Source organism: Marmota monax, unplaced genomic scaffold (assembly GCF_021218885.2).
Source record: "Marmota monax isolate L192 unplaced genomic scaffold, Marmota_monax_Labrador192_F-V1.1 WCK01_AAM20220418_F8-fsc00057, whole genome shotgun sequence".
Classification (NCBI taxonomy): Eukaryota; Metazoa; Chordata; class Mammalia; order Rodentia; family Sciuridae; genus Marmota; species Marmota monax.
Window position 1 is genome coordinate 2,512,172 of NW_026693933.1, and position 27,328 is coordinate 2,539,499.

The 27,328-nt window shown below is 34.2% G+C and overlaps 1 long non-coding RNA gene across 1 annotated transcript; it reads right to left on the bottom strand.

The window, feature by feature from the left end:
- Positions 1–1,258: 1,258 nt before the first annotated feature.
- LOC124106065 (uncharacterized) lies at positions 1,259–22,501 on the bottom strand. Its single transcript, XR_006855975.2, has 3 exons — positions 22,196–22,501; positions 3,754–3,846; positions 1,259–1,563 (listed from the first exon to the last, which is right to left on the bottom strand). It is a non-coding gene; the product is annotated as an uncharacterized LOC124106065 (long non-coding RNA).
- Between the last annotated feature and the right edge of the window lie 4,827 nt (positions 22,502–27,328).

The window sequence follows — 27,328 nt, forward strand, 5'->3', positions numbered from 1 at the left end:
TCATAGAGAAATTTCAGGAGGCTAACATCAGGTCAAGTAAAAGTAAATCCCTATTAAACATACATAATTCCATGACAAGCAATAAAATGCGAATATACACACCACCAAACTCCTAGCTCAATATGCAATGATCACAGAAATATATAACAAAGAGGGTGAAGAATTTGTTTAAAGTTCTTAAAATATTACAACAGATTATGAATTATAAGGAAAATTCATTAACTCAGTTTTTTGGAAAAAAAATGATTTAGGCACTTATAATCAGATACTGCCTGAGATTCATGGGATTCATCAGTGACTTAAGATTCCTGACTTCAAAGACCTTTCATTCTGAGATGATAGGGAGCAGAAAGAAACAAAGACAAGCAAGAAGTGAATTATAAAGCTTGCTACAAGGTGATAAGTGCAATGGAAAGATAATCTGTAGAGCAGGGCAACGGTGCTTCAAAATGCAGGGGTGGGAGAAGGCTGACAGGTGGCAGGTTGCAGAATTTGGGTGGTCAGTATGTTCTCGGACAAGTGAATATTTGAGCAAATGTGTGAAGGAGGTGAGGAGATTGGTAGTTGTATTATAAATAATAAATTATCAGTTAAACATGAACATCTAAAAAGCCATCTGATAAACTGCACACAATCTGATCAACAGAGCTGATGACTGATCATTTAAAATTTCAGAAAACAAGAATGATAGTAAAAAATCCACTTTTTTGGGTTCTTCTCATTTTGTTCCTCCCAAGAGCTGCTTTTTGATAACTGCCTTCTTCCTCATTTTTTGCTCTGCTTTTCTATTTTTCCCTGCCAAACTGACATATATCCTCTCCCTCAATATATGTACTTTTAATTATATGAATAACTAGAAATGTTTCCAATAATGCAATACTATTTTCTGATGGAAATAACATACTCACCTTATTATTTCTGTAAACACTTTTTTGTTACTCATGCTGTAGCATCAGAATAAAGAAGTGTCATTTAGTGATTTTAATTTTGTTCCAGAAGCCTTACCATGAAGTAAAAAATCCCCCAATTTTTTTAAGCATCCATTAATTTCAAAGGGAAATTTTCATTCATATTATCTCAGTACAAAATTTGATTTTCATAAATTGGAAAATACATCAACTGAATAAGTAAAACAGATCTGTATATACAACAAACAATGTGAAAGTAAAATGCAGTTCAAAGTAAATGCAATGAAGTTTCTTATGATCATCCAGGAACATGGAGATTGGATTGGGGGGTGGTTGGTGTTTATCTTCAGACAGGTTTTTGACATCCAGAGAAGAAATACTGGATGTTTGGTTTCTTAGGGTTGACATACAAATTATCACAAACTAGATATCTTAAAACAAGAGACATTTATTCTTTCATAGGTCTGAAGGCCAAAGTACAAATTCAAGGTGTCTGCAGACCAGAAGCTCTGACAAAAGATCCCCACTCCGTGCTTCTCTCAGTTTCTGGTGATTGCTGGAAATCCTTGCTGTTCCTTGACTTACAGATGTACCGCTCCAGTTTTGTCTCTGTATTCACCCTCCATTTCTATGTCTCTGGGTTCAAATTTTCCTCCTATCATAAGAACACAAATCATTATGGGGACAGAGCCTTCATTATGACAGCATCATAACTTGATTACATACAGTGACTAGAAGTTAGTACTTTGAACTTATCTTTTTGTTGGACACATTTAACCCACTGGATAAGAATTTCTTTTCTCTGACACTAGAACAAAATAAAAGCTAGACCTGAAAGCAGTTCAAAACACATGGGCAAAATGGCTTGAAGACTCAAAAGGTGCTGCCTCTTCATTCTTCCTGCCTGGCAGACTAACAATGCAAAAAGTGGTTTTCATCTTCAAATTCAATTTGTTCCATGGGATATTTTTTATTGAAATTATTGTGTGTTAAATAAATGTGTCTGTCTTTTTCTGAATGTATACTATCGAAATAATATTGGCAGGGCATATTGTATTTAATGTGCTTAAGAATGAAAAACAATTGTTATTCCCCTCAAAATAGTGCTATTTGAAGAAGAGTAAGCTGTCATGGTGAAAAGTGGCTAACCAAACAGTTATAATAAAAAATAAATCTATTTGTTCAGGTTTGAGGGCAGTCCAACTGTGATTTATAGCCATATATTTTCATGATAATACACTGAAAGAAATATTTCAAATGTATGTTATTAAATAGTCCCTTAAAGATACTTAAATATCTCCACAATTTAAGAATCCCCACACTGGAAGAGGAAAGAAAGGTGGTTGCAATGTGCATGCGATAAGGGCAGGGAAAGTATTCTCCAGATTCATTTTCTAATGAAGCAATTTGCATACCAATTATTGAATTATGTCTCGCAAAGGATAAAGTCTAACTAACCCCCATTACCTCAGAATGTGACATCCCTTGGAAGTCAGGTCTTTGCCATGTAGTCAAGATGAGATCATTAGGGTGGACCCTAATATAACATGACACAAACCTGGTGCAGATGAAACCAGAATACCATGAAAGCTGTGATCAAGGTGAGGCATCTCCAAGCCAAGAAATACAAAAGATTTCCAGCAACCACTGGAAGCTAGGGGAGAGGCACGGAACAGATTCCTTTTCACATCTTGATCTTAGGCTTCTAACCTCCAGAACTGCGAAACAATAAATTTCTGCTGTTTTTGCCACCTACTCCGTGGTACTTTGCTATGCATCTCTAGCAAACTAATATTCCAGCTTTGGTGTAAAGAGGGCTAAAATTGATAAGACAGAAAAACTTAGTTATCACATGCCTGGACCTTAATGTCTGTCTTGATCAGTGTTGAATGTCTAGAGTCTGTCCTATACAGGAGTTGCTGATACCATTCTATCCATACCCTCCCAGATAATGTAGTCTAATTGTTGGCGCATTAATGCTGAAAGTTGAAATTTGCCTTCTATACAAAGGTGATTAATTCCAAAGAGAAATCTGAGATGTCACTGAAATGTAACACATATGTGGCAGCAAATCTTCACTCCCAGGACACTCTATAAAAAAGGAAAGGATGAGGCAATGCACCTGACTAAAAATACACTTCCAAGCCTGTTTTGCTCAAAAGATTGCCAATAAAAGGTAGAAAATTTATCAGAAATATGTAAAAAACAGTTAGATGAGACTTCTGAAAAAGGTTATTCAGATGACAGAGGTTCCTTTGCACTTCTCCCATTTTTTGTCTTCCTCCAAACATCATTTTAAAGTCTTGAGGTCCAGCAACCATGTGGTGATCATAAGTGATGATCAAGTTGAATCCCTGATACTTTCATAAAATAAAGTCATACAGGCAAGAGACCTAAATAGACATTTCTCAAACAAAGACACACATATAACCAACAAGAATGTGAAAAATTGCTCAAAAATTGAACCTATATTTCTATATATGATAATTAATAAAAGCTACTTTTTAAAAAATTTGTATTTTTCTATTCAAAGAAAAATTAAAGGAAATATAAAAGGAAGATATCATCTGAATCATTTTATAATGAGGAACATTACTCAAGATTAAGTTTACATAATCTTTATCATCATAAAGTTAAAAGTACATACACAAAATGCCTATTTTAAACAAAGAAAGTGTGGGACCCAGAGCAATGGAATTGATTATGCATAGACTGAACCTCTGAAACATGAGCCAAAATATACTTTTTCTTCTTTAAATTGTCCTTGTCAGGTATTTTGTTCATGGTGACAAAACCTAACTTGTCCAGAAATTGGTAGAGAAGTGGGGTTCTTACTATGACTCACTTCACCACGTGGTAGAGAAGCCTTTGGAGCTGGTTTGCAGGAAGAGTTTGTCAATGTTTAGAGATGCCTTCGCCTATAGCCATGAGGATCAACCTAGCACAACCACAAAAATAAGATCGAATAAGCACTTTCACCACCTCAAAACAAAAACAAACTTAACAGGTGAAGGTGTAAGTAGCTGAAAGCTTAAAAGAAAGCCTATGAATGTATGTTGTCTTGCATATTTTAGCCATTTTTGTGACTTTGGGTATTATGAGTTTAAACATCACAGCAAAAATGCTAAAATTTCTGTCATACCAAAAAGTAATTTGCTCGTTCAATTTTCCATCCAATGAGAGATTATTCTGAGACAGACACTATGATAAATACTATGGATACTATAAGAACTAGATAAATATAATGCTTGTCTTTATGAAGCTTACACTCTAATGATACATGTACAAAAATTAAAGTTGAATTAAATATGATAAATGCTAACATTTAGAACTCCCTGAGAGAATGTTAGGACAAAATGTTCCCATTGGCACATTCAAGATCAAACACAAGTCATTTTCTTTTATGTTTAACTCAATGTTTCTCTCTACCACTTTTAGAAGGTATTTAGTAATAAAAATAAGTAAGGGTTATATTATAAGCATAACCTTAAGCCTGCTTTCAAAGAAACATGTACTCATTCTTAAACTTGAATCTGTTAGTAAGTTTGTATTGTATTAATTTCAGTGTATATTATAGTACTATGTGATGTCTAAGTATGAAGGCATTATTTTGAACATGGATCTAAAGTATAATCAAAGTACTTACTCTTTAATGCTAATTAAATTTTTGTGGCAGTAAGATGCTACCTTCTTTGATCCATATCTTAAATTGGTTGTACTTAAGGAGGTAATGCCAACAATGATCCATTAATAGAGCAGGAAATGGAGTCAGCTAATGTAAACATGTATTAAAAGTGAGAAAACTGTATTATTTTATAAAGTGGTCACTATTTTAGTATGGTAAGACAACAGGAATCACATTTTCAAGTAGTTGACCTCAATTTCTTGTTACAAAACTAAAAAAGTAATAACCTCAAAATGACTCTAAAAGTCAAATGTAATAATGAAATAGAGCACGTTATAGATTGCTCTTCATGATTCATCAAATACACATAGTGTTTCTTAGGCATATACAATAAACCCTTGGCAAGACTCCATATTGATTTAACAACACCAAAGAAAGAACTTTTAGATTTTGGCAGAATTATCAATCCTCCACCATGAAAATCTTAGCTGTGTATTGATTTGAAAAACAACAATAACATTGAATGAACTGGAATATTTATTTCTATTAATAGGTATAAATTGTTATTAGCTAATTTAGAAAACTTTTCTGTTGCAACTTATCACAATCAGTAAGGGAACCAACAATTGGAACACATGATAGCAGATCCCCACAGATTAGCCAGTGGTGGATTTCCAAGGTTTTCCATACCTCAAAATATCTCCCAATTTCAATAGTAAGGGTCAATTCTGCTGAAGTTCAGGCTTGAGTCACTCCAAGGTTGTTTTTGTACTAACTGAATAAAGGCATTCTTTGGAGAGAACTTTTTTCTTCCTTGTTTTTCTAACACAGTGCATGTCTACTTGATTACTGATATTATTTTATCTATGAGGATCCATGGAACTCACACAGATAAGTTCCCTGTGAAACTGGCACAGGTCTGAGCCTTGTAAACCATAGTCTCTGAGAAAATGTTTGCCAAACTCAGATTTTTGTCTATCCAAAGAAATTTCATCTAGTTTCTCCTCTTATCTCCAAGAAAGCTACCAACACTGGCAGCTGCTATAGCTACACTATAGCCAAGCTTATTCTAGAGTAGATAGTGCCAAAATAGTGGTGGTGGTGGGGGGTGCGCTCTGGGTTTTTTTTTTTTTTTTTTTTTTTAATGTTCACAGTTCCCAAGAGAGTAGCTGTCAACTGGCCAGGGAATGCATCTGTATGGGCCAAACCACAGATAATTTTTCTTATCTAGTGTATATTTATTTTACTATGTGGTATATAATAAATACAATCCAAATTTCTCATTCTTCATGAAATGTTAATATATGACTTCTGACTGGGGACCGGAAAACTCTGCAACATCAGTGATTTAAAAAACAAAAACAAAAACAAAGAAAACTGCAAAATAAAAACATTTGTATTATATCCAGATATTTTGACTTAATGCATTTTAAAAATCTACATTTTTGTAACTAGTCTCAAATAATATTTAAATATCCATAATACCCAAAATTAGAAGAACATTCTTATTCCATAAGTACGTTTCAAAGGAAAATACTCTAATTCTTTAATTAAGTAATTTAATATCTATGAATATTTCTATCTGACATTATTAAAAAAACAAATTAAGTAAAAAATTTATAAAAATGTCTAATCTTATAAGCATAATATTAACTGTGATTATTTAAGCTTTTATACATCTAGTTCAATATAAAATCCCTGTTCACCACTCCATAGTCTTTCAAAATAACGAAAAATTAGGAATGTTCTGGAATTTTGAAAACTAACACTAATGTCTTCTATTTTGAAAACACTTTAAAATTATTGAAATATGACTTCTTATAATTTGTATCTTAATGAACTTTAGCGCATGTATTTGCCTTCCTTTCCTTTGGCAACACATTTAAAATGAAAGTTACAACAATAATGATAAAGAGTGCATTCATAATAGTGAATGAAATGGAAGAGAATATACATTATACTAGAAAATTTAACAATAACAACAACAACAAAAATCCACAAAGTAGTTGAGAACTCTGTATCTAGCAGTATGGCAGCCTAGACACCCTAAAATGGTTCTGAAAACAACTAAAAATGTAGGATCCAATGTACATAGCCTTAATTAAATTTGTGAATGTGTTAAAAAGATAAGGATAGATGTAAAAAAAAAAGCATAAAAATGAACAATTATGTTGCTTTCACCATAAAGATATTTGCCAACTCAGATAAACTTGAGTGGCAGCGTTCAAGGTTTCACAAGTCATAGGAAGTCTGCGATAAACCCTAGATCCAAGTCAACATGGAAAGTCTAACAGATGATTTTCCAACTAAACTGGAGAGGATATGGTGACATATTCTTGGGTAGTATAAAATGTGAACTCTACCCCTTACGACCTCCTATTCTGCCACCCTCACTCCACCCCTCAACCATCCAGCCACACTCACGCCTCTGCTGCTAGAGATAAAATGAACATTTTATTTTTTTAATCTTGTAGCTCAGTGCTAGTGAAGGGGGAAAAAACTTTCCTAAGAATTTGTAAATACTAATAAATTCTCAAGGATTTTTGCAAACTAAGTCTATGATATCTGGAATTTGTGAAATATTTTCAACCATGAATGTGTTTTACAGTGGTTCTAGTTAATTAGTAACTATAGATTCTGAAAAGAAGCAACTTCAGCAACCTGATGTCCTTTCTGAAGGATACCAATCTTAAACCAATGCCTTAAAGAAATACCAGGTAAGCTTCCAAAAGATGTGAACTCATACTCAAAATCACAAAATATGAAAAACTCAAACACCATGAAGAAGAACCAGAGAATCAACAAGCAGTAGAATCAAGCCCTCAATGGTCAAATAAATCCTTTTTTAAAATGTCTTTTGCTAGGAAAATTCAAAGAAAGAAACGATGACATGAATAAAGAAGACTCTAAAAACAACAGATTAGGAAATAATCCAATTTAACTTTTAAGTAAAACAAAATAAAAAACCCAGGTTATGATGTAGTTTCTGGCCATATAAGAGTATCAGGAATCAGTTTTATTATTCCACCTTAAATAAAGATGATATTGCTAAAATATATGAAATTACAGTTTTCAAACATTATACAGAAGCAATTCAGATCTTTGATTGTCCAGAGAATGGGAATCAATGAGTGGAGACTTGTGACTATGTGCTCTAGTTTGAATATTAAATACTGCCCCCGCAAGGCCCATGTGTTGAAATCTTAATCCCCATCTTGGTACTTATTGATAAGTAACGGGAGTGTAAGTAGTAAGTAGTAGTACTTAATAATTTAAAAGTACTACTACTTAATAATTTAAAAGTACTATTACTTAAGTAACTTAAGTAGTACTTAAGTTGAATACTTATTTAAGAAGTAGGGTCTAGTGGTACGTTTTAACTAATAAGAGTGCACTCTTGAAGGAGTTTGTGAAACTCTCATCTATTCATCTCTTTCATTTGTTTTCCTGGTCATAAGGTGTGTGGTTTTACCATGCCATGCATTCCCATCTTGTTATGCTGCCACAGGCCCAAAGCAACATTTGTTATGGACTGAAACCTCCAAAACTGAGCTAAAATAAACCTTTCTTCTTTATATGTTTATGTTTCCAAGTATTTTGTTATAGTAAAGGATATCTGACTAATACACTATCAACAATGGACAGGACAAGCCCATATAGAGTCCAGTGGTGTCACTGAGATAAGGAGAAAGACATTGGGATTTGGAAAGGCCACAGCAGCCAGCATTTATTGGATGGGATACTGACAAAGGAGGAGCTGTATAGAGATAAAGCTCTAAAGAGCAATTCCTTGTTCAAATAGTAATCTCTGCATATATGAGATAAAGCTACCTCAGATGAAGGAAGAATAATCAGAAACCATGAAGTCAAATAATTCCTAGAGCTCACACAATGCTAGAAATATCCTACCATGTAACTAGAGAAAAAAGACTTCAGAGTATGTAGGGTATAGGGAGTCACCTCCAAAAGTTTATTTATAAAGATTATATACAACTTTACATTATATAAAAGTGAGAAGGGAAAAAACACACAAGATTATCTCAATTGATTTTTTATCACAATTAATGATGCAATAATTTGACAAATGAAATACCAGTTCAAAATAAAAGATTAAGAGCTAGCTAAAAATAGAGAATTGTATTGCCCTAACTTAAAAAGTGGGGGGCATTTGTTTCAAAATAACAGGTAAAATCATACTTAGTAATGAAAAACTAATGCCTACCCACTACAACTGGGAAAAAATATAGGCATGTGTTCTCAAATTTCATTTAACATTGTACTGAAAATTCAAGCCAGTACAGTGAGGCAAAAATGCATGCATACATGTATTCATACATACATATCCTTAGAAAAGGCACATTGAAAAGGAATAAGTAAAGCTATTGTTGTTCACAGGTAGTAAGAAATACTATTTGCTGAGCAAATACATTGCCAACGAAATTAAAAGTCAAGATATAGAATTGGAGAAAATGTTTTCAAAATGCAGTAAAATGGATGCAAAACATATAAAGACAAATAGCAACATGATTAAAAATAAGAAAAAAACTTAAATACTTCACACACACACACACAAAAAAAATACATGCAATAAAATACCACTATATATACCCTCTAGAATGGTTAAACTTACAAAGGATTTGTGAGGATAAGAAGCAACTGAGACTCTCATACATTGTTGGTGGAAATGTGAAATGTTACAATCACTTAGGAAAACAGCGTGGTACTATGTGCTAAAGTTAAACAAGAGCAAATTACTCAGACATTCCACTTCTTGTAACATACTCAAAAGAAATAAAAAGGTATGTCGCTAAAAAGATTTATAAACAAATGTTCTTAACAACTTTACTTACAGGACACTTGTAGGTCAGTATCAACTGACCCCCCAATACATAACAAATTATGTTTTACTTATACATTGGAATGCTCCTCAGCAACAAACTGCTAATATATGCAAAAATGTGTTTGCATGATGCTAGGTGAAAGAAGCTTGTAGAAGTCTATTTATATGATGATGTCATTCACTTGCTATTTTAGAAGATAAAGCTGTAGTGATAGAAAGAAGATCAGTATTTTACCAGGACTGGATAGAGGCAAGAGTCAGTAACAAAGCAACCTTAGAGAAGAGAATTTTTGGAGAGCAAGACTTATCTATATCTTGATGCAGTAGTGATTGCATGACTACGCCCATGTTTACAAACTTATCAGTTTGTTTTCTTGAAATTAATAGTGGCTGTTTTCTATATAATTTAAACAAAGCCCCCATTGTTAAAACACTAGCAAAAAAATTGAGGTATAAGCAAGTCAAGCAATTATTTCATTATTTAGCTCATTCAAATGACAGAAATTAAGAAGTCATTGAATACCAAGCAATGGAGAATTTGCATTCAATATTATCTTTTGTGCATTATTGGTGGAAGTAGCTTTTGGTTCTACTAGACTGTATTCATGTATTATCTTTTGAAATTGGGTAACACATACTCTATACCTTAACATTTTTACCATAAGAGCATATGCAAGTTAACTCTTACATGTATAAACTGTAAAACATACATATAACATTCTTTTTATTGCTCTATAATATGAACTAATAGAAATATTAAATGTATATAACCAAGATGACAAATTATAGTATATTCATACGAGAGAAACATACTGTAGTTAAAAAAAAAAAAAGTCACACGTGCCCACATAGAATGAATGTTTGAGACATAATGTTGAGAAAAACAGCTAGTCTCAAAAGATGATACACTGCATAATAACCTGTTTATAAAATTCAAAACAAACAAAACACATAAATGTGATTAATTTTGGTTATAATGATGAGGTTCAATTATAATATCAATCAATAAATATATTAATTCATGGCCAATGATAACAGGAGTCATTAGCCAAGAATTATAATTAATTCAATTCTATGTTCCTAGAAGTCTTTCTAAAATAAAGATGTAAACATGTAATTGGTAAGAAAAATCAATAAGCAGATGAAATAATAATATGGCATAAATATATCTTACTGAAGAAAACAGCATAATCTTTAGAAAATATGAAAAACACAGAAAAATAATAGGCAAGCAAAACTGAAATCTGAAGCTTTTGCTAAAATGAAGAAAAGATAATCCTTTTGACATTGTTGGCAGAATTATTTTTTTCCAAGTGACACAGAGGTTGTGAGAATTGACCCTTTTAGAATTAAATGAGTCGATCACTTGGCCCCAGTTAATCTTGCATGAATATGTCCAGTATAATTTTTGGCTTTGTGTAATTATTATTTATAATAATACTATCATGCAAGTATTTAAACTTTGAGGATTATGCTATCAATCAAGTCAGGGGACAAAATTATGTTTCTAGCACAAAATGCAAATCTTACCAATCTTGAAAACGTAAAAATGAAGGTACAAATAAACACAGAATGATGCAGGGAAAACAGAAAGGGGAGAGAGGGGTCTGAATAATTACATTTTTTATAACTCAGAATGACAAGAAATTGTATTTGATAAAATTAGAAAGAAGTGTCTAGTTGGGTTTCTTTTTAAGTTATTAGTATAACCGAGAAAAGAAAGAAAAATAATGCTTTAATTATCTGATTTTCAGAATAGTAATGGGACAAAAATGTCCATGGCAGTATGAATAATATATACCACCATTGGTTATATTGGAAGATTGGAAACTCCAAAAGAAAAGAAAAGAAAAGAAAAGAAAAGAAAAGAAAAGAAAAGAAAAGAAAAGAAAAGAAAAGAAAAGAAAAGGAAAGAAAGAAAGAAAGAAAGAAAGAAAGAAAGAAAGAAAGAAAGAAAGAAAGAAAGAAAGAAACTCTATAGTTAAAAGTTAAAATTTTATATTTTTAAAAAATGTTATACTATTATTTGGAGTAGTGTAAAAGTAGAATAAAAAATTTAAAATTATAAGCGGCTGCCTCTTTGGAATAGGACTGTAGAGAGAAAAATATGTAAGTCAAAGAATTCCTGTGTTTCATTTTATGTCCTCCTGTACTGTCATTTTTTTTCCTGTTTGAATAAAGCACTTTCATCTAAAAGGAACAGATAAGTCAATAACATGACACCAAAATAACATGCCTTACAGACTTATCCTTCAAGTAAATGGTGAATGCTACATTTTGTATCCTCTACTTATGTTATTTTCACTCCTCTGTCAAGATATGCCCTCCCATTTCATGGTATATAATGATACCTATCTTCCTTTGCATGAAAAGAACCTAAATACATCTCAGACTTGAGCTAGAGAAAAATTTTTAAAATAACTTGTAAAATATTGTATGCTCATCACTCTCAGCAAGCAGAGTTTTCAGTGTCAGTAATGCAAAAGGAACAAAAAGAGGCAACCAACAGTTCTTGGAATCATTGAAGCTAATTTGTAGCCAGAGCCCAACTGAAATTTAGAGATCACTCAGGGCTATGCAGATGATGGCTCACCCTCTAAGTAGCACTGCCCCTTAATTTGAACACACCCAAAGAACCACAGCAGTGTCATCTGAGGCTCATTCAATGAACCTTGCAGTGAGGTAGGACCAGTCAGCCAAGATCTGACACCCGTTGGGGAATCAATCGCATACTGTCCATAATAACCTTGCATGAAGTGTACTTAGTTTGGCTTTTCTTTCAGACTTTGAGACTGAAGAAAATCTTAGAAGACAAAGCACTCTTTTTCTTCTCTTCATGTAGAAGCTGGATTGACAAGTTGCAAATTTGTGTCCTTCCGATGTTTCTGATGCAGGCGAACTCAGTTCATTGAGCAGTTTGCTACCTAACTTTCCAGATACCAGATGCCATCAAGGAGATTGTATAATTTCACCAAGGGGTTGAAATGTATCCTCTTACTTCTCCAATTAAAAGAGGAAAAATGGAGAGTTCCGATCTTGTTTTCCAAAAGCTAATTTTAAATCCCTTTCCTTGCTTTTCAAGAGATGACTACAAGAACAACCCAGAAACATGAAAACCCAAAATCACATCTTTCTAAAATTAGTCAATGAAAAAAGGCATTCTGTGTAGTAGAGAACTGTAGTAAGGGGGTGACTGATATCCCAGTTTTGATTTTTATTTATCTCATTTATTGACTCACCACATATTCCTGTATCCTGTCTTAACCCTGTTACTCTGTACAGCTTCAGTTTATCAGAGCAGAATGAATCTTGTGTTTCACATCACTTTAAAAGCCATGAAAAGAGAAATGAGGAAATAATTTTATAGGCTATGTTTCCCAAAAAAGAATGGACCAGTAAGGAATCCTTGCCAATCTCATGATAAAACTTACTTATAGGTTTGGAGTGCTTAATATCCTGTAGAGAATTCACGCAATACAATCACTAACCTGACAATTGCTGACTTAGGGCAGTGACTTCAAAATTATCTTTCACAATGAAACTCTACATCATGTACAACCATAAGAATGAGATCCTGGTTAGAATAAGTTATACTGCCTGTATGTATGTCAAAATACACTCTACTGTCATGTACATCTAAAAGGAACAAATTTTTAAAAATTATCTTTCAGCTCACTGGATTTGCTGAAACTCTCCATTCTCATGCAAAGAACAGATTTTCAAAAACTGAAATATTTGCTCCAAATCTTACAGGTACTGTGAAGGGCCTGCATGTATGGAGGTATGCTTGCACACCTGTGCATTTGAGGTTAATTTGTCCAGAAACACACTACTTTCACTAGACAATATGCCGTTACTTCTACAAATCACATGTCCTCTTGGCTCAGGACTCTTTTACTTATTTTTCTGCCCACACTGCTCAGTGAAGATAGCAATATGGTTCCCTCTTTCCACATCTTCATGCATTGCTCAAATGTCACTTTCTTGGTGAGGTGCCACCAGATCATCAAATCAAAAATTACAACTCCACCACTCCAGCTCTCCATCATTTTCTTCCATGTTTTATTTTTTCTCCATAGCACTGGTGCCTTCCACTATGTTCTGTGACATATCAATACCAATATGACTGACACACTGAGATGCTCTCAAAACATTTTTTGAATGAATAAATTTAAAGATGATACAGATGATGTCAGCTTGGTATCTGAATGTGACTTTTATTACATTATTTTTTCCACTATAAATATGCATTATTTCATTTTTCAGTAAAACTCCATGCTCTTCCTAATATCCAGATACTGTGCTGTTTTTTCTGCTCAAGAGATTCCTCAACTTGTGTAATTGTTTGCACCTCACTGGCCTTCTAGTCTGATTCATCCAAGGATTATTTGTCATTTCCTATTTCACTTAGGACTACCTTGAAAAAGAGGGGTTTTCCAAGCCCTTCCCCCCAACAAAAAATCCCACAAAGGAAAAAGAAAATTGGCCCCGGTACAACGATGAAGAGAATTTGCTGTGAGATATCACGTAAGCACATTGAAAGATACCTGGGAGGAACGGGCCACATAGAGGAGAAAGAAATTGGACTGCACAAGGAGTCTCTTGCTCCCCTTCCTCAGATGAGATGTCTCTGGCAGAGGTCCCATCTACCCCCACTCAAAGGGCAATAATTTTCCAGTAGAGCCATTTGGACACATGGCTGCTTTCCAGTCATTTGAGAAGTTCTCCGGCAAATATGTCCCGAGAAGATGTCTACAGTGTAGGTATGATTTCAGAAGATGGATCTGCTTGAATGATTTCTTGCCTGGACTTGGCTGGGACTTTTTCCATCTACCCTAATTTTTTTTCAGTCTAGATTTTTATGAGTATTGAATAAGAGTATTTTAGGTGCCTCTAATAGCTAAGATCAAGACTTAGACAAAAGCCCTCTAAGACTGAAGTATAAATAGAGAAGAGTTCAGGATGACATCATGCTGCATGCACACCAGAAGTGACCACAAATAACCTACAATAACCTTTAAAATTAGTTTTTTCCTGACTTCATAAAACAATATTTTATTTGGCAGGCATGTATTGGCAAGCTCTTTCAAAAGCTCTATTTGTTTTTTGTATCCAGGAAGACACAACCACTGTTTTCACATAGGTTTCCTTCTATGCTGTGGTTTTGCCATTTTCTGCTTCTTTATGAGTGGCTGCTGCAGAATATTTTTCTTTGGGACATTTATTAAGAGCAACAAGGATATGAATGAAAAACCATCCTTATAACAATACAGGGTGGGTTTCTACTTCCATATGTAATGCTGATCAAATCCAAAGGATAGAAGTGGAATATATCAACAGTGTTATGGTTGCTTTATTCTGAGGTTATATAATAACATGCAGCTGGATAAAAATATGTCATAATACATTGACAGACATCAGTCTATGTGCTTTTTGATGTGTTAGTTAAATCCAAGGTTAGAAAAAGAATGTAGTATCACAGTTTTTAAAAAGGTCTAAAAATATTCTAGCCAAATTGAAGTACATCAGAAAGCAGAAAAAATAATGTCAAAGTTATGGTTAGTCAATGTTCTAGCTTTTACAATGTTTCCATTATAAAATAAGAGTGATATATTTTTTTCAAAAGGTTAACATAAAATCTTTTCTGATTAAGTTCACATCACTTTGTTTTTCAAAATCTTCTTCCACTATTTCCTAGAAGACAAAGATGAGTAAGTGTAAAATCTTTTCAAATATAATAAAAACAAAATGAAAAACTTCCCAAATAAATAGCACTTCTAGAATAAGTCACTATATTTCATTTTCTCCTTTTGGTTCCTATTAATCTTACACAGGCAAAAGAGGAAGGTTCCAATAATTAACCTTGTGCTGTTGACCTAACCAAAATTAACTGGCTATGCAACAATTTAGTTGTCCATATAAAAACAGGAAGAGAGATTTCCCCAAGTAACCCTTATTCACCACGAGAAAAACAGCTGGTGCTCTCTTTCCGTGTAAGCCTGTGGGGCAGGGATGAAAGGATGTATATTTCTGATGTCCTCTCTTGTAAATGGGTGGTTTTTTCAGTGGAACTATGCCAACGCCCAGTTCCTGAGAACCAAGGCCCCAAAGAAGGTCTGGTCCAAATATTTAGAATTAAATCTTTATAAAATGAGGACTGTGAAAAATGAACAAAGATTCCGCTCCAGTGTTACACGAATAATCACTGCAAAATAACAATGGAAGCCCATACCTTCTCCTCCTAAGAAAGGAGGAAAAGATTAATAAGAAAAATGCCTTCCAAGGACAAAAATCAAAGTTTTAGTACCAGACTTCTTTTGTGTCCTGTTTTCCAGTAGTTCTGCTACATTTCCCACAGTACACTGCTGGTATTTTTTATTTTTTATTTTCGCTACGCATGCTCACACATCTGTTGCACATGTGTGATCAACCGACTAGATTTTTGAGCCAAATGTCCTGTTAAATGGACAGAGTGGGCAGAGCATTCCTTTGAGAGTTAGATTCTGCCTCTGGTGGATTGCCGCCAAATGCAATGGTGTAATAAAGAAAAGAAATCTGCTCATTTGAATTGCATTGAAATGAACTGTGTCCTCTCCTAAAATACCATATGGTAATGATCCCTGGAGGTATGGCGCACAACACCTAAGCCTGGCAGGCTCCGATGGAAGGTTGTAAATGTCCCTGTGTAGTCAGGCTGCGAAAGGCAAGACAGCTGACAAGAAGCATGCAGGGTGAAACAAGAATCCTATCTGATGTCCCTCAATCGACTTGAAATGAAATAAAGTAGATTGAACAAAGAAATCCTAGCAAGTCGCCTTGGAGAAATCCTTCTTCTCCCATTAAAAAGCAATTCTTGGATCTCACCTCCCGTAAAGTGAAACCTTATGGAAAGAAAGCTGTTTCACCTGAGCAGTAGCCAGAGTTTCTGTGCAGCAAATTATCTCAATAAGACTCAAGTGGACGTCTGCAAAGCAAAATTCAGTCTTCACAATCAAACCTCCACCAAAGCTGAGAGCAGATGGACCCAGTAACTGGAGACACCAAGAATCCTGCCTCTGCTTTGGCTAGCTGGCTCAGTGAACCTGATCCGGTCTCAGGTAGTAGTAGCTGGTGACCTGCAAGCTATTCTGTGAGATTTCTCAAGGGACATAGACACACACACATGTCTTTTTAATGCAGTGGAATTCAGGTAGCATTAGGAAACTGGTGGTGAGACATTGGAATGCCTATATGCCAAAATAGAGAAAAGAAAAAGAACTAGTAGAGTATGGGCTTTAACTGTCACAAAACCCCTATAGCCATTAGTAGTCATAAAATTTCCATTTATATGAAGTATAATTCTAATCCTTTCACTGTTCTTGAAGGGGGACAAGTTTTCCACTAATGCAGTCTAAAATCAAAATATTTCACATAGAAATAAGAAGAGAAGTTACCTCAAGACAAAAAATTATTCTTGCCTATATTTTCGTTTTCTAATGATTTGATCATAATGGTATATGTCTGTTAATGGAGTACAAGAATTCCTAAAACTACTTTCTTCTCAACTTTCCCTTTTTTTTCTCCTAGAAGCTTAGACAACTAAAGAAAATTCTATCCATAAAACTAAATATAAAGTTATACATTAATATAATTATTGTTCTTAACTTTTCTGAAAACAGAAGCTTTATATTTCAAGTTAAATGTGACTTTGTGTTTTGATTTATATAGTTTCTTTGTAACAATTTTGAGGATTCTCAAGTTATTATTACTTATAAAAATACAGATGTTTTCTAAAAGAATCATACCACTATGTGAAAGAAATCTTTATCTTATCCTGGTTAATTGTAACTCATTTAATCTTTACCATAGTTCAGTAAGTATTATTGTTATTATTATTATTATTATTGTTATCCCTGAATTTAATTATTGTTATCCCTCAATTATAAAACTGAGATTTATCAGAATTTTGTACTTTGCCCAAAGTCAAAAGCAAGTAGTTGCCTGAGATGTGATTCCATCTTGTTTTTCTGAGCCAGTATTCTGAATTGTCTACTATGCCAGCATGACAGAAGTATTTTGGGGGTTTTGAAATACAGACTCTAGAGTTGCCGTTTGAAATATATCTTTCCTATACTTTAAGACATTCAAAGGGGAAAATCTTATTTACCTCAATTATTTCATAGAATATCTTTAAAAAGCATTGTATAGCTAAATATTCTTATTTTCTTCAAGCCTTAAAATTTATTATCAGAAAAGTGCTAGCCCGTTGCCTCTATAATCTGCTACTAATATTATCTTAAAATTCTGATTTTTTTTTTCTTTTTTCTTTTTTTATTCCCATGGCGGGGAAGTAAATTCTTTAATCTCACCACAGAGGTCATTTTTTTTTTTAATTTTCTAAACCAATGTATTTTTTCAAGAAGATACCCATGAGTAAAAAGGATAAATAAATAAATTTCATGTTGAAATATTTAAGTAGAACTAAATATTTTTAACTGAAGTCTTCACATCTATAAGGTCTCTTCCTGTCCTTGCTTATGAGTCATTGTTACTTGAGGACCTCAATGAATATTGGGATCACAAAAAATGACTCTTGGAAATCATGTAGCAGGAAGCTGATATTTTCTCTGATATCCGTATTTCAGAATAATTCTCATAATATACCAACACAGATGTTTCTTTTTTTATTAACTATAGTATCTTCAAATTTGATACTGAGATGCCAAAAAAATGTCAGCTGCTCTTTGTTGTTGATAAAGAGAACATTGGATTCTGGAGCAATACTCGAAGTCATATATTATGACCCTGTTTATTGTTTCAATAGAGGAGTTTTAAGCATAAAGTGTGTGGGAAGAATATTTATCTTATTTTCACAGATCAGAAAGCTGATGCTCAGAGATTAAATTATATTTATGAGGTCAATGAAAATATCAACAGAACTGTGATCAGCCAAATCTGCATTCCATAAAAAAATCCAAAAATAAAATCCCAAATGATACATTAACTAGTATGTTAAAATGTCTTGTAAAATTAATGGATTCACATATTCATACCTTTAATCTCACCTCTACTTTAGACTACCAATATTTTATCTGATTCACAGGAAATTCCCACTACAGTTTGCCAATTGAGCTTTGGGCATAAAGTTCGAAGAAGCCACATACAAACCCATATGCATGTTTTAAATGCAGAGAACATGTATCTTCAAAATGCACAGTATCATCTGTGCAGAATAAACCTGAAAGTACTTAGCTCTCAGATAGGAACAAATCTGCAGAAAAACAAATTCTCAAATTTCTCAGATCAATTCTATCAATTATTTTCTGACCATTTTAAGGATGCTACCAAGTGTTCCAGATGGAAAATTTGTGTGTAATTGATTTTTAATCATTATTAAGAATTTTAATGATTCCAAAGGAGGCTTGATTTGTTATTTCACGTAGCCATATTAACACCCCTATATCTTGCCGAATTTTAGTAAAACTGTGAGATATGCCCTAGTGAAAGTGAATCTTTACCATTAGCATCTCCAAGATTTAAATAGACTCTCAATCAGACATATAATGTAGTCTTTCACTATTCCTGAAAATTCTTACCTGAAATTTCAGACTTGAATCAAAGAAACTAATATCCACATAACCTCTCTCTCTGTCTCTCCACCAGCTCCACAGAGATAGGGTGGGGTGAGGAGAAAAAAAAATAAGCCAAAAATAAGGATTTTGTAGGCCAGCCTCATACTGATGCCCACAGGTTTGTTGGTACAAGCGCATTTTCTCCAGTGATCATACAATGTCTCCGTGGGTGAAAAAACTCATATAAACAGGAATTTGAGCTCAGCAACACTTCTGCATACTTTCTCTGTGCCCCCCACCACCAAGTGCTTTTACTTCCTAATCTACAAAATCAAATACTAAATCAGGAGCAATAACCTACAATTAGCTTTTTCAATTAAAATGTGGAGTTCAAAGTTGACTCCAGAGTGAGTAATTGCTTTCGAAAACCACAACCAGCAGGCAGCTGCCAGATTATTACAGCAGTTTATTTAACCTTAAAACATCTGATCAATTTTATTATCTCAGCAGAAGGGAGATATCCTGGAGAGTGGGATTTTAAATATACTGCACATCCTATGTGTCTGAGAGAAAACTGAAATTCTTCAACACCATAAATATCCTTTGCTACCACCTTGCTGCGAAAACAAACTCAAATTACACTTTCTTCACTCAAAAGTCAACAGAGTTGAAGAACATCATGACAGTCAGCCAGGGGAAAGTGTGGAGAAGGGGCCAGGAACAGACATTTTTACAAAATTACAAGGTTTAAAAACATTCAAACATCCGGCTCTTGATGTTTGGGGTTTTTATTCATCCAGAAAGGAGATTCAGAAAGGCCTGCCAACTTCACCAAAACAAAGAGTATCACGTTTCAAGAATGCTGCCTTGTTCTGCCAACCTTCTTGCTCTGGGATCCTCTCTATGGTGATGGTAATGAAGTAGACTGAAGCCTCAGGGTTATATAAATAGAGGAAAGGACCCTCAGAACTCCAGCCTCCACAGAAGGGCACCTCCAGGGATTTCTCCCAACTCCTTCTCCCTGACCTACCATTTACATCCTTCCAGGCTTTCACTGCAGAACATTAAAAGTCAATCCTGCAGTGTCTGCAAGCATACTGGAACCCAACATATTAAACAGGTTATATTCACCCTACCCCCACAGTCAGTTCCCCTCAAAAAGTCCTTCTGTATTTCAATGCCAGTTCCTACATTTGAAGATTGAACAATCATGTGAAAAGTACTCATAACTATGCCTGGACATAGTAAGAGCTCTGTGAGAGTTACCTGTTGGTTTGTCATCATTCACTCAGATACAGTCTTCTTTAGATCACCTTGACTCTGGGCCTTCAACATGATGCTATGAGATTATAAATGAGGAAAATGAGCCACAGAGAAGTAATTTGCTAAAGATCATCATATTAGTAAATGTAGGAACTGGCATTAAAATACAGAAGGACTTGCAGAAAAGTCTATGTTCTTAACCCATAGAGACTCTTTGAGGGGAATTGATGGTGGTGGGGTAGGAATGAATAAACCTGTTTAATATGTTGGGTTCCAGTATGCTTGCAGTTGGACATTTCTACCCACTCCCAGGCTCAGTTTCCAGCTCTTGGAATGCACCTGAAAGGGAAGTTCAAACAGTTACCTGGGCTGTTCTTATGTCCTTGTGGTCATATCATAAGGAAGCCCTAAACACCATCCCACACCTCTCATCTTTACAGAAACCATCATTTGAACATGTCCTGATGGACCCAGAATACAACAAACACCCAACTACAGTTGTCTCTAAAACATACCATCATTCATTACCACAGAAGTGTAAGCAGATACAAATTCCAATTATTTTTGAGAAATTTTATTTTTGGTCTTTTCTACACATGTTAACATGTAAACTCGAAATTTAAAAAAAAAAAAACAAAACAAAAAACTAAAACCAAGACAACTTAGAAAGTATTTTTAGGAAATGAGCCACTCACTGCTATAAAAAGACATCTCAGTATCCCAAAATGCCTGAGAGCAGCATCTAAACGCTTATTCTTTATTTTCTGCCGTCTTTTGAGTGTAGTCCTCAATCTCATCCACGTTTTTCTCTAGAACTGCACTGATGTGCCTGGTATTCTTGAATTTCATAAATTCATGCATAATGTGTAGTGTTTTGTGTATATTTTAATGTAAAGTGCTTTAGTTTATAAACTAATAATTAATTTATTGATTTATAAAGATTTTGATTCATTCTGTTTATTACTCTAAATCGGTCAACAAACATTCCAACAATATATTCATGTTATTTTTTGTCTACACCTAGTTTGGTGCTTTTAATTATTACAAAATCCAGAGTTTATGCCCATTACAGTTTTACTTAACCACTCACAGACTGACATTTAATTAACAAAAATATCAATATCTAATAGTTGATCTCATATTTAATCAAACGGATTTAAAGTCACAATGATTCTGGTAACCCAGTGAAGTATTTTTTTTTCCTCCAATCTTTTCAATAAGAGTTTTCCACCTGAGTTAGCGAGACAAATGATTCCCTTTCACTTTCAAGTATAGAGGGACTCAAATAGCACTTCTGGTTTTGAAATCTGATTATCGGCCACCAACATATTTTGTTGACAAAAGTACATATCTTTCAGAGACATGAACAACCTAAAGCACAAACATGTAAGAAACTTTGTGGAAATAGGCAGACCATGAATAAAAAAATAATGACAAGCCAGCTGTGTTTTCAGTACCTATAGGATTTTATTTATAAAAACGTAGGAAATACACAAGATTCCAAAGATATTCATTCAAGTTTCTGCATTGCAGCACTGCTTGATATAATGAATGCCGGAAACAATTTAAATGTCTGTCAGTAGAAGACGGGTCTCTACAAAATGTGAGGTCTTGTGCAACTCTAACAAATGAATCAACTCTGTAAGTACTGGCACAGAGCTTCTTAAAAATATATTGTTAGTAGAAAAGGAAAGTCACACAACCCCACTTTTGTTTAAAAAAGGGGGGGGGAATATGCATGTATAATAGCATGTATATATACAGGATGGCACATGCTAGGAAATATCAGGAAAGATTTAAACTGTACAGAGGAAGCATACAGTCTAAGAAAAAGAGAAAAAAATAATTATCTTTTAATTTTTATCCTTCAGTAAAATTCATGTGTTTTGGGTTGTTTACAACCAGTAGATATTGACTTCACACTGAACTTTTCTAAATATGAGTAAAATTAAAATACAAACGAATAAGCCTGGCTTTTGAGGTACTTTGGCGATATGGTTTTACTTACAAATGGAGAAGCCGAACAAGTCAGAATATCATCAGGGAAGGAAAGGCAGCTGTAGCAAAGGAAGTGAAGAGCAGATCAAGGATCTGCCTGGCCCCGAATCACTTATTAAATGGCAAAGTAAAACCAAGGTAACTGAGATCTTTCCACACTGACGTATCACTTGCAGAATTATGTGTCTAAGTGTAGGTGTTTCTTGCAATGGAAAAAAAGAAAGAAGATATTCTATTTAAATAGAAGAAACAATTTTCAGTAAACTTGGAGGAGTAGGAGAAAAACTTCTTTATGGACCTTGGTGCTAATACTAGGTAACTAAAAAAAAAGAAAATGAATTAGAAATGATTTTCAAATAGTTAAGTGTCAAATAGTTAAGTGTTTTTTTTTTTTCATTAAGAATAATTTGAAATAACCAGATATTTTCTTCTTTTTCCTTGGGGAATATCACATAAATTCAAATTTGAATATATTTTATCATATAAAGAGCTAATACCTCAGTTTTTCATGAAGTTTTTTAAAATTTTAAATGCTATCTTATGATTCAATGTTTCAAAATATATACATTACTTTTAGCTTTTCTCTGAATAGTCAAACATAAAAATCCAATCCAAATCAAAACTTAAAAATTGATGTCAGAATTTTCCCATATTCTAAATTATTTACAAAATTCAGAGAAAATATATGAAATATTAGTGGAAATATTGGGGTAGGGTGTTGAAATTCATTCATCCTAAAACTAGTGTTTTCACCCTTGAAAAATTCTATTTTTATTTTTCCTAAGATAGGTAGATTTTTTTTTGAGAATTAAACATTTGGTTTTGTTTCAATATAACCAAACATTTGCCCAGTGAAATACTCTGTCTTAAATGTCTGGGAAAACTGTAACAGAAAGTGACAGACTAACAGGTAAATATATTCATTATAGCTACAGCCAATAAAACCAGAGAACCCACAAAATACTCACATCCCAAGACATTTTACACTACTAGATCGAAATAATTGATCTGTATTTTATTTCCACACAATGAATTTAAATTCTGAACATTTTACATACAAAAATGTAAATATTAATATATTAATCATGCACTCTTATTAATTTCTCTTATCACAATTTTTCATTGCTTATCAGAATATTTAAGATTGTAATGATAAAAATATTAGAAAAAGTATAAAATAAGATTTAGGTATTTGCACTTGAATGTTACTTTCCTGCTAGCTTACCAAAAAGCAAAGCAACAAATTAAGGAAATATTTATGATGCTCTACTCCCTCTAGTGGTCATTTTTTGAATGGCAACTTTGGCAACCTCCCTGCGTGCACACTTGGCATTTTGAAATTCAGGGTTCTCATGATCCTGAAAGGATTGAGTCTTTGCAGGTTGTCTAGTCAATGTGTGTGTGTATAGGAACTTTATAGTCAATCAGCTCATTCTTCACATGTTTTACTCCCTCAAAAAAGCTACAGTTTTTAACTGGAGATAATTATTATTAGGAGGTTATGATATCAATTTCAAATTCCACTCTTTAACATACATTTCTTGGACCATTTGCAGAAACTGGGAAGGGCTTAATCCCTTTTACACTTTGCCTATCCTTACAGTATATTTAGAAAGTAACTCAACATAATAGTAACCACTAAATGAGTGAAAAACATTAGCATTAAGACGCTATTTAAAAATGTACTATTTGGGGCTGGGGTAAAAAAATAAGTATGTGTTGTTAATAATCCATGAAATTACACACATAAAATGGTTATTTTCTTTGACATTATATAGCACAATTCCCTATCAAATTCAACATGGTTTTGTGCCTAACAGCAAATAGTTTGTGCAGATAAATAGGTCCAATAAGTCTGTTTTAATTGTAACCACATAATTTCTGTGTATGAAATTACATAATTTCTAATTCATGAGAGATCAAGTTCAACTTATTTGTTTTGCTAGCTCATAGTGTCAGAGGAGCCCTGCGTGGAACCTAAATGACCTTAAAGTATTTACCAAAGGGAAATGCAAGATATATACACAAAGGAACAGGATTTAGTCACAAGAAAAGCACGACTTAGCAGAATCTCAAATTCATCTATGGTTTAACTATGTTCCCCAAAAGCATGTGTTGGAAATTTAGTACCCAACATAAGTTCAAGGAGTAGGGCCAATGTGAGGTGTTTAGATCACAAGGGCTCTACCCTCATGAATGGGTTCCTGCTGATTATTAAAGGGCTTTAGATTGTGTGTTTATCCCTTGCCCTTTCTTTGTCCTTCACAATGGGATAATGCACCAAGAAGTCCCTTGGCATATGCCAGCCCCTTGATCTTGTATTTATCAGCCTGCAGAAAGGTAAGAAATAAATTTATTTTTAAAAATAAATTACCCAGTCTGTGCTATAGCAACACAAAATGGACTCGACATTGATGATTCCTCCAGAAAACAAAAATAGAATTATCATATAATCCAGCCATCCCACTTCTGGGTATAGATCCAAAGCAAATAAAATTCCTGTCTCAAAGAGCTATCTGTACTCCCAAGTTCATTACAGCATAATTCAAAATAGCCAAGACATGGAAGTAATCTAATTGTCTGTGGATGGATGAATGGATAAATAAAATATGAAAATATGGTGAATGTACAGAGAGAGAAATAATATTCAGCCTTTTTCTTAAAAAAAGAGGAAAGTCTGACATTTGCCAAAACATGGATAAACCCAGAGGACATTGTTGCTAAGTGAAATAAGCCAGACATAGAAAGACAAATACTGTATGATCTCACTTAAATGTGAAATCTAAAGTCTATTGAATATATAAACACAGAGTAGAAGGGTGATTTCTAGTAGCTGCCAGGTAGTTGGGTGGTGAGGAGAGTGGGGAATGGGGAGATGAGAGTCCAGGGTACAAACTTGCAGTTGTAAGATTCATAAGATCTGAGGACCTATTGTACAGCATGGTGACTATAGCTAATAAAAATGTATTGCATGTTAAGCATGGTGAAAGCCATCTGTAATCCTTGCTACTCAGAATGCAGGGGCAGGAGAATCTCAAGTTCAGGCTAGCCTGAGCAATTTAGCAGGACTCTCAAAATAAAGAATAAAGAGGGCTGGGGATGTACTCGGAGAGATAGAATGCTTACTTAGCTATGCCCAAGGTTCTAGGTTCAATACTTAGTACTGGGAAAAAAGAAAAAGAAAAGAAAGAAATAAAGAAAAAAATCTCTTGTCAATTTTCTCAGCTGATCTGTTTATCCTGCGCTTCTTAGTCTATAGTTTCCCAAGCTCAAGGTGGTTCTAGAATTTAAAGACAAATGTTTTTCAATATGTTCTCTAAACGTAAGTCAACCAAGTAACCTAGTATTCAAAGAAACAATATTCTCTTTCCACACAGAAGAGAAATTTGAGCCCACATCTGAGTCACACAGAGCCCACAACTGAGTAGACTCTAAGTTCTTACTGTTGATGATGATGAAAGCCTCGGATGAATGCCTGGGTTAACCACCATTTATGAATTCCCACTTATGACATGTGACAAATTGATTTGCCTTTTGGATTATCTGTTGCTGAAAGAAGTCCTTAGGTGGGAACAGGTACTCAGGAGAGATGTGTAGATCCATGTGACTTAGGACAGGCCAAAGTATGTGTAATGGTGCGAAAACCTTGGCAGACAGGGCACCATCGATGTAGGATGGAAGAGAGTGTATGGGAGAGAAAGAGGAAGGGACACTAAAGATGTATACTTGTCCAGGGCCAGCCAAGATCTTCTATCCAACAGAAAAAAAAAAAAAACAAAAAAAAACTTAACCTTTTTCAAAAACAAAGAGATACAGCCTCGGAGGAAAATTTCTGTAATAAATGTTTACTGCTTTGGGTTTATTTGTAAGCTTGACTATATTTATAAAATCATTAAACAGGTTTTTTTTTTTGTGGGGGACAGGTCTGAGGCAGGGGAAATGTACTGGAAAGGAGGCAACTAGATGGCAGATTTTTTTTTGTAAATTGCATTGATTAGGTGTGCATTCATGTCTGTACATAGAAACAGCAATATAAGCACACCAAGCAATCTGAGATAATCTTGATCAAAGTGTAGCCTTGAATATAACCTGCAACGTTTTCCTGCAATTTTTATAAATGTGTAATCCAAGGTCTAATCAATCTGAATTTCTAGTAGTGCTGCATGGAAGCAACATTTTACAAAATCCCCAATGTATTTTCTGTAGAGGCACTGAAACATAAGAATCATAGCACTAGAGACTTAGAAAATATCTTTCATGAGAGTGGAAGGGAGTCAGGCTCAGGGACACATGCCTAGAATTCCTCAGGAGGCTAAGGCAGGAGGATCACCAGTTCAAGGCCAGCCTGGGCCACTTAGCTAAACTCTGTCTCAAAAGAAAACATCAAAAAGGGACCAGGGATATAACTCAGAGGTAGAGGGCTCCTGGTTTCAGTCCCAGTATCCACCTCCCTGCCACACACATACAAAAATTAAAAAATAAATAAAAGGAAAAGATGAGGTTGCCAAAAGGTAGGCTATAAAATACCAACCACAATGGGGGGAAATCACACATAAACCTTAACAAATCCCTTAGAAATTGACACTGTAGACAACATACCATTTCTCAACTATATTTCCTTTCTATATGGAAAATGAATTTGGTTTCTTCGAATGAGCACAGATTATATAGTGGCTAACACTGGAAAAAGTTCATAATTAGATTTTAGGATCTCCCTGAGCTTGGGGAAATTACAGTCTGAGGGACTAGAGAAGACTCAGACAGGCTGAGCAAGCAGTGGAGTTAGAACTGAACCTTCTTTTGTTGAAACCGGAAAAGGAGCCAATAGACTGAAAAAGATGAATGCATTTTTTATGGGTTCATTCACCCACATACTGAGCAAGTACTGTGTATAAGGTTGTTTAATGATGTGAACACCAAGCTGAAGAGTGAAATTAGTGTTGGTTGTGCTGCTAGAAAATAGCATTATGAGAAATAAAAATCTAATGTTAGAAACTTCAATAGGTTTTTTGTTATTGTTGTTGTGTGTGTGCGTGTATGTGTGTGTATGTGTTTTTAAGTAGTAGGATTGAACCCAGGGCCCAGCCCTTCAATAGATTTTTATTTAACTAAGTATTCTAGTTAAGTGAAAGAAAACCATAAG